The sequence below is a fragment of the Astyanax mexicanus genome, chromosome 14, assembly GCF_023375975.1.
Source record: "Astyanax mexicanus isolate ESR-SI-001 chromosome 14, AstMex3_surface, whole genome shotgun sequence".
Lineage (NCBI taxonomy): Eukaryota > Metazoa > Chordata > Actinopteri > Characiformes > Acestrorhamphidae > Astyanax > Astyanax mexicanus.
In genome coordinates, this window is record NC_064421.1 from 46,808,589 (window position 1) to 46,815,938 (window position 7,350).

Here is a 7,350-nt window from a genome sequence, read left to right on the forward strand (position 1 = left end):
AAATGTTCAATTATGTTTGTACCTTAAAGTACAATGTCATGTAGAGCTGGGCGGTATACCGGTTCATTCGGGGGTGAACTTGGTATAGAACTTTTGAGAAATATCTCGTTTAACACTTAAACAATGCATATTTTAGGTTTGTTTATAGTCTATATGCAACTATTTATTAAAATATTAAATTTTGTAAAGGGAGCCATGTTAAATATGTTAACATATCTTATTTTTAGGTCTGTTGTTTACATTCTTTATAAATTCTTCTGACAATAAAGTCTGATTTCTTCATATATTGTGTATATATATATATATATATATTTTGTGGGACAAAGTAAACCCAATACTAATCAAAGCCTTAATTTAAAGCCTTAGTGTTTTATGGTATATGTATGTACTCCTTACAGTACAGTAACTCACAAACCTACATTAAAGCCCAGTCATGCAAAAAAATATTAAATAATAATCAAAAAAATAAATAAAAATACCGTGATATACCGTGTATCTGTCAGAATCTTAAAAAAAAAAAAAAAAAAAAAGCATGATATGCATTTTTGGCCATAACACCAAACACTAATGTCATGTAAAGCAAATAAACAATAATTTATATGAACTTTTTCCTAGCAAATCATCAAAACATCAAAATGTCATTTAAACAGGATACCCAAACTTTTGCAGGACTTTACGTTAAACGCTAAAACTAAAACGAAGCTGAAACGGGTGTTGTAATCTGGTCTTAATGATAATGAGAAATGGAACAGTAAGAACAGGTACGAGTTTCCAGCAGGAGCAGATCTGTTTCCAGCCTCCGTCAGAAACATCCTGCTTTTCCCTGCCAGAAAACGCTCCTCATTACTCTGCGGGACAAGGTCACGGAGCTGCCGCCGGCTGGGGAGAGGTGTCTGATGTCCTGTAGAGAAGGAACCAGCGACGCCTCTTTCAGCTCCATCTCGATCACTGAGGCCTGATCCAGTGTCTGAGCTGGAAGCATCATCAATGTTTCAGGACACGGGGAGGCGGAGCTGCAGTGTGAGGTCAGCAGCAGCTCTAAAAAGAAGGACTGAGGGGTGAACATGCAGGAGTGTGAATTTATCTGTGTGACGTCATACTTAAAGCAGCAGTCCTTGAGATTTTTTTTGTGTTAAATTGAAAGCAGTAGTACTTCTGAATGAAGAGGAGACAAAATATTTTATGGGTATATGTGCTTCTGCTAGAATTTCTGAAGAGCCAAATATATTCACTGGAAAAACAGAAAAACTCAAAAAGACTTACTTCTTAATGCGCTATGTAATTTATTTTTATGTTCATTTTTCATTCTATTAGAAAGCTGTAAAAAAAACGAAAACTTCTATTTGATTATTGTGTGTATTCTGCCAAATCCTGGGGAAAATTAGTTTGTGTTTTTTCTCAAGTGAGAATTATTATTTTATAAGTGACTCATACAATTGCATCACATTTGCATAATCAAGTAGTCAATTAATTTATTTTTCTGGGCAAATTGGTCATAAATGTGACAAAAGAGATGTAGTAGCATCACATTACTCCACTTTCCTAATCCCATCTGAATTAGTTCTAAAAAAATACATTTTAACATATTAGAGCAATATATTAGTGATAAAATAGAGTATTCTTGCAATAAAATGTTACATTTTTAAAAATAATCTTTTATAAATATACTATTGCAACAAAATAAATTTAAAAAGGGTTTATTTAGTCTAAATAAATAGTATCAAGTTTATAAACATTTGCTAATTTCTTTAAACAGTAACTTACAAAGACCCTGATTTTGTATAAAACAATATGAGTATAACAAAATAAAAATAAAAAACTGTTATAAAAATCAACTACAAAACTAAGGTGCAGTGTATTTTTGCATGCATTTAAACTGCAAAAAAACCTAAATGAAGTAAATACAAAAATACATTTAAAAAAAAAAATTGGCAATATTATTGCATACAATACGATATTGCATCCTAAGAGACAGTATAATAGAGGACAGTATAATATAACATAGGAATTTTAATAAGCAGTTCTGATGTATTTTGTCGACTTTAAAATGAAATATAAAGTAAAAATATTAGAAACTCTGGTAACTGAAACTAAAAGCACGGCGGTTTTGTTCTCGAGTGATGAGAAAACAATCTGGGAAGGCTTTTGAGTGCACAATTAGGTCAAAAGATTCATGTGTCCCATGGCCAGCTGTGGCTGGCTGTCTGAGAGAGACTGTGTGTGTGTGTGTGTGTGTGTGTGTGTATCAAGCTCCATTACAATGCACAGCTAAAGCAGATTAGACAACAAGCTGAAGGATAGAGAGCAACAGTCACGAGACACAGATAGTAGGGATGGGCGATATTGCCCTATTATAATATCACAATATTTAATTGTATTTTCGAGATAACGATACTCTTGGCGATATAATAAAACACTGAATTAAAAAAAATATATATATATATATTTCAAGAATACACTACTGCAACAAAATGAAAATGTAATTTTATTATTGCATATAATACTATATGACACACCCCTAAATGAGATATTACAATATACAAGAATTTTATCAGATTTTTAACAGGAGTCAATGATCCAGAATGATGTCATGATACTAATAATAATAATGCACTCCAAATATCTCCATATATCCAGGATTAAAGTAAAATAAATAAAACTGGACAGGTATAATATATAATCTGTCTCTAGTAGATATATAATGGGAAATGAAAACAAATGTGAATTTTTCTTTTGCTAAAAACAATAAAAAAGTAGTACCTTGATGTGATAATTAGGGTTGGGTGAAATTGAACGATATATATTTCAGGGCACAATATTAAAAAATCATAACCTAGCATGCTACATTATTAATAGGTCTTTTTGGTTGTTCAACAAACAGAAAAAAATAATAAATAAATCAAGCTAAATTACTTGCCAAAGTTAATTTCATTTAAAAACATGCTGAATAAACTGTATCTTACTTAAACGTATCCTAGATGTTGTGAATAACATTGATTATCCAGTTACAGGGAGTTATCATACATTTCACGCTATAAGGCACATCAGATTATAAGGTGCATTATGCAAAACTATTAAGGAACAGGGGTGTCACCATGGATGTTTTCCTTCTAATTCAGCAGATAAGTAAGTAAAGCTAAGCTAAGAAAACAAAACTGTAATTCTTGAAAAAATAAAATAATTTTCTTTTAAAGTTAAACGAGTGCTGGATGTTAATCAACAAATGCTACACAATGCTGTTCCAGCAGTGCTAGCCGGGGTTAGCAGGGGGCTATAGGCTGTTACACTCACCTCTGAATGGCGAAAGTGCTAGTACTTAGCGTGGCTAGTGGCTAATGCTAATGCTGCTCCAGTCTCAGTGCTGGAGAACTAAACTGAAACTCCTGTATAACTCTGTACTTCAGTGGAGTGGCTTTACTGCTCCTTAATACCTGACTGGTAGAATTCCTACATAATTTAAATACAAAATTAAATAATTTTAAGTACACCTGGTCTAGAAAAAAGTCTGGGGTTGAATTTAGTTCTGCAATCAGCCCTGGTGTTCAAGAGATAAATCCTGAAATAGATCCATGCAGATCATGTTGGGTTTTTAGGCTCAAGTACAGAGTTACACAAATGGCAGTACGTTATTGGTCGACTAGCTAAGTGTTTTTTTGTTTGTTTTTTTTGATTCAGGTCACATTTCCCACACATCAAGGCTAAAAAAAAATCAGTAAAAATGTTCCCTCATTATCTTGAGAAGACGTCATAGTGATTTTACCTCCAGCCCCAGGTCATCTTTCCATTTAATCCATTTGAATGCATTTTACGGTTTCCGTCACATTTTTTGGCTGCTCTCCTGATTTGATTGGCATATTGACTAATGTACACGACTGCTGTTAACCGTCTGCTTTCAGAGTAAACTGAACGCTGGTCTTCAGGCTCTGTGAGCTGTCAGAAGATGGATAGTGAATATGTGAATGAGCAGTTAATCAGCAGTTAATGGATGAATGAGCTGTTAAGGGTTAAATCGATTTAGGATCCTACTCAAATGCTATGCTTCAAAAGACTAATAAAAGGTGCAATTGCATGGAAAAGTGGAAATGAATTCATATGAAAAGGCCTTTGTGGCACCATGCATGTTTTTTAGAGCATTTTCTCTTGATTTCGAATAAATGTTCATTAATGCTTGTAAATCCTTGTCCGCACATTAACAGCCAGTCTTCAGCTCCACATTGATTAAGACATTTAGATTTAAGACAGTGAGGTGGGTGAAAAGTGCTTTTTTATTGCTTGAGTTGAGTTTCTAAGAGCATCAAGCTTAAAAAAAATAGATCACTCATATCCTAACTCAAATGTACTTTTTGACCTGCTGCTGATGATGTAGCATTGCTGAGTAGCATCACAGCACAGCTCTAACGCTCAGAGGAAAGCAGCGCAGCGACTGGGTTCTGATACATCAGCTCACAGACGCAGCCTTGTGCTGATCCACATCACCCTAGGAGTGATGAGGGGAAAGAGCGAGCGCCATCTACTGATATACTGTACCCACCCAGAGAAAGAGAGCAAAGCCAATTGTGCTCTCTCTGGGCTCTGGCAGCTGATGGCAAGCTGCATGAATGGGATCCGAACCAGCAATCTCCTGATCATAGTTGCAGCACCAAAGTAGTTTTTTTTTTTGTACCACTAGAATCACTATTCACTGTTGTATTTTAAAAAGAGCTTTTACTGTAGTACCAGATTAGATGGAATTTTTTCGACATGGACTCTTTGCTGCCTTGTGTGACTATATTTATGCCAAAATAAAACTTTCAGTAAAAAAAAAAATGCTGACAGACAAACCAAGTCTCCCTGAAGCTGCGGGAGTCTCCCGCATTTAGGTAGTGGCTCCCTGATGCCCGTGAGTCACACATAATCTCCCGGAATTCAGAACGAGTGCCCCAAACGCGCACACAGGCCACAGACTTTTATTCTCTAATCGCGTGTGGGAAGGAGAGAGAGAAAACAGAGAGGGTGGGGGCGGGTAACCTCCCTGAAATCAACTTTTGCAACTTGGGATGTCTGTGCTGAAGACATATTTTGTCTCAAGTAAAATGAGTTCACAGAGTTTGAGAGTTTGAGAGTGTGTATATATGTGTATATATATGTTTGTTGTGAAAGTAGTGTGCATTCTGTTCAATTTCCTTTACTGTGAGATGCTGGAACACTTCCCTGCCAGGACTTGCCTCAGTGAGCTGTGTTTAATTAACACAGTCTGACCCGATTCATCGTTCTTCTCCTGCGGGAGCAATTCTGGGTCACTGAGCCATCTATAACTTATTTATTACTATTATAAATAACTGGACAATGGGCATTGTGCAGTCTATATATCTATATAACTGGAAAATAAATTATTGCAGTTTTGATTTTAATTACATATTTGAATAACCTCCAAATACAGCATTAACCTAGCAAGCAAGCACTGAAGTAATTGCATTTGCCGAGGGCTACCAGCGCACTCCTCTTCTTAATAGGACTGTTTCTGGAAATAGATGAAGTCTCGTTCCAGATTAAGCAGCTTTGCCATTTGTATGGGATTTTAATGCACAGTTTAGGCGTAATCCGTGTCTAGAAGTCCTGCCTTTGTGCACTACAGTGAGTGACTTTACACTGCTTACTCCTAACACAGCTAATCCCACCACTCATATTCCATTAGACTCCCACTGAGAATGGCAGCCGCTCACGTGTGGCGGTTGGCGGTTCTGCTGCGACAGCTTTTATGGGTTATGATACGCAATCTTTTCCTCCAGCCAAAGCCGACCACATCAGGGGGATTAAAGGCATAAGGAGTTTAATCTGCCGGAGCTCAGACCATATCCACGTCATCTAACAGCACTACAATGTTACCACAAACTTCATTTTCTGAATCAGTTTCTCTGATTTTGCTATTTATAGGTTTATGTTTGAGTAAAATGAACATTGGTGTTTTATTCTATAAACTACAGACAACATTTCTCCCAAATTCCAACTAAAAATATTCTCATTTAGAGCATTTATTTAAAGCAGAAAATGAGAAATGGCTGAAATAACAAAAAAGATGCGTTTTAAGAGTTTTAAGACCTCAAATAATGCAAAGAAAACAAGTTCATATTCATAAAGTTTTAAGAGTTCAGAAATCAATATTTGGTGGATTAATAACCCTGGTGATTTTTAATCACAGTTTTTAATCATGCATCTTGGCATCATGTTCTCCTCCACCAGTCTTACACACTGCTTTTGGATAACTTTATGCTGCTTTACTCCTGGTGCAAAAATTCAAGCAGTTCAGTTCGGTTTGATGGCTTTTTATATTTGGGAGGTTTTCCATTTGGTAAAATCAAAGAAACTCAGCATTTAAGTGCTCTCTTATTGTTTTCCATAGCTATACATTTTCGGCTAAAATTACACTTTAATTGCTGATTTCATATTTTGGCTAAAAATTGACCTGTTATTTTAGTGTGAGATTTTAGGTTTCATGGCTACATTGGAGCAGCCTGGTGTTCAATCTTCATTAATTGCACATTATTGCACCAGTAAGAGCTGCTGTAAGAGTATGGAGGTTCAATTAGCAGGGTAAGAGCACAGTTCTGCTCTAAATATTGCAATGCACACAACATTATGGGTGACATACCAGAGTTCAAAAGAGGACAAATGGTTGGTGCACGTCTTGCTGGAGCATCTGTGACCAAGACAGCAAGTCTTTGTGATGCATCAAGAGCCACGGTATCCAGGGTAATGTCAGCATACCACCAAGAAGGACCAACCACATCCAACAGGATTAACTGTGGACGCTGTAAGAGGAAGCTGTCTGAAAGGGATGTTTGGGTGCTAACTCGGATTGTATCCAAAAAAAAAAAAAAAAAACATAAAACCACGGCTGATCAAATCACGCAGAATTCAATGTGCACCTCAACTCTCCTGTTTCCACCAGAACTGTCCGTCACCACAATAAATTATTGTGCTCTAAAACCAGGTGTTTCAGTTTCATTGTCCAACCCATTAAATTAAATTAAAATTCTATTGTTTTGGTTGACAGATGTTAGCAGACTGACAGCAGTCTCAATTGGCTTTTTGTCTGTTATATTTCTTTCTCTCTCACTCTTTCTGTCTCTAACCCTATCATCCACTTGCTCTTTTACCTTTTTCTCTCCACACCCTTCACAGAATCAGCCCCCTCCTCTTTTCTCTCTCTCTCTCTCTCTCTCTCTCTCTCTCTCTCTCTCTCTCTCTCTCTCTCTCACACACTCTTCCTCCCACCCTCCTCCTCCTCCTTCTCTCTGCCTCTCCCATACTCTCTCTCTGTCTTTTTCCCTCCACTTCTCTCTCTCTCTCTCTTTAGCGCTGTGGCTGCAT

General features: G+C 36.5%; 1 protein-coding gene across 3 annotated transcripts in view; it reads right to left on the minus strand.

Moving 5' to 3' along the window:
* The window catches only part of LOC103026471 (ER membrane protein complex subunit 7), a 246,781-nt gene that overhangs the window by 198,733 nt on the left and 40,698 nt on the right, over window positions 1-7,350 (minus strand). The window lies entirely within an intron of this gene.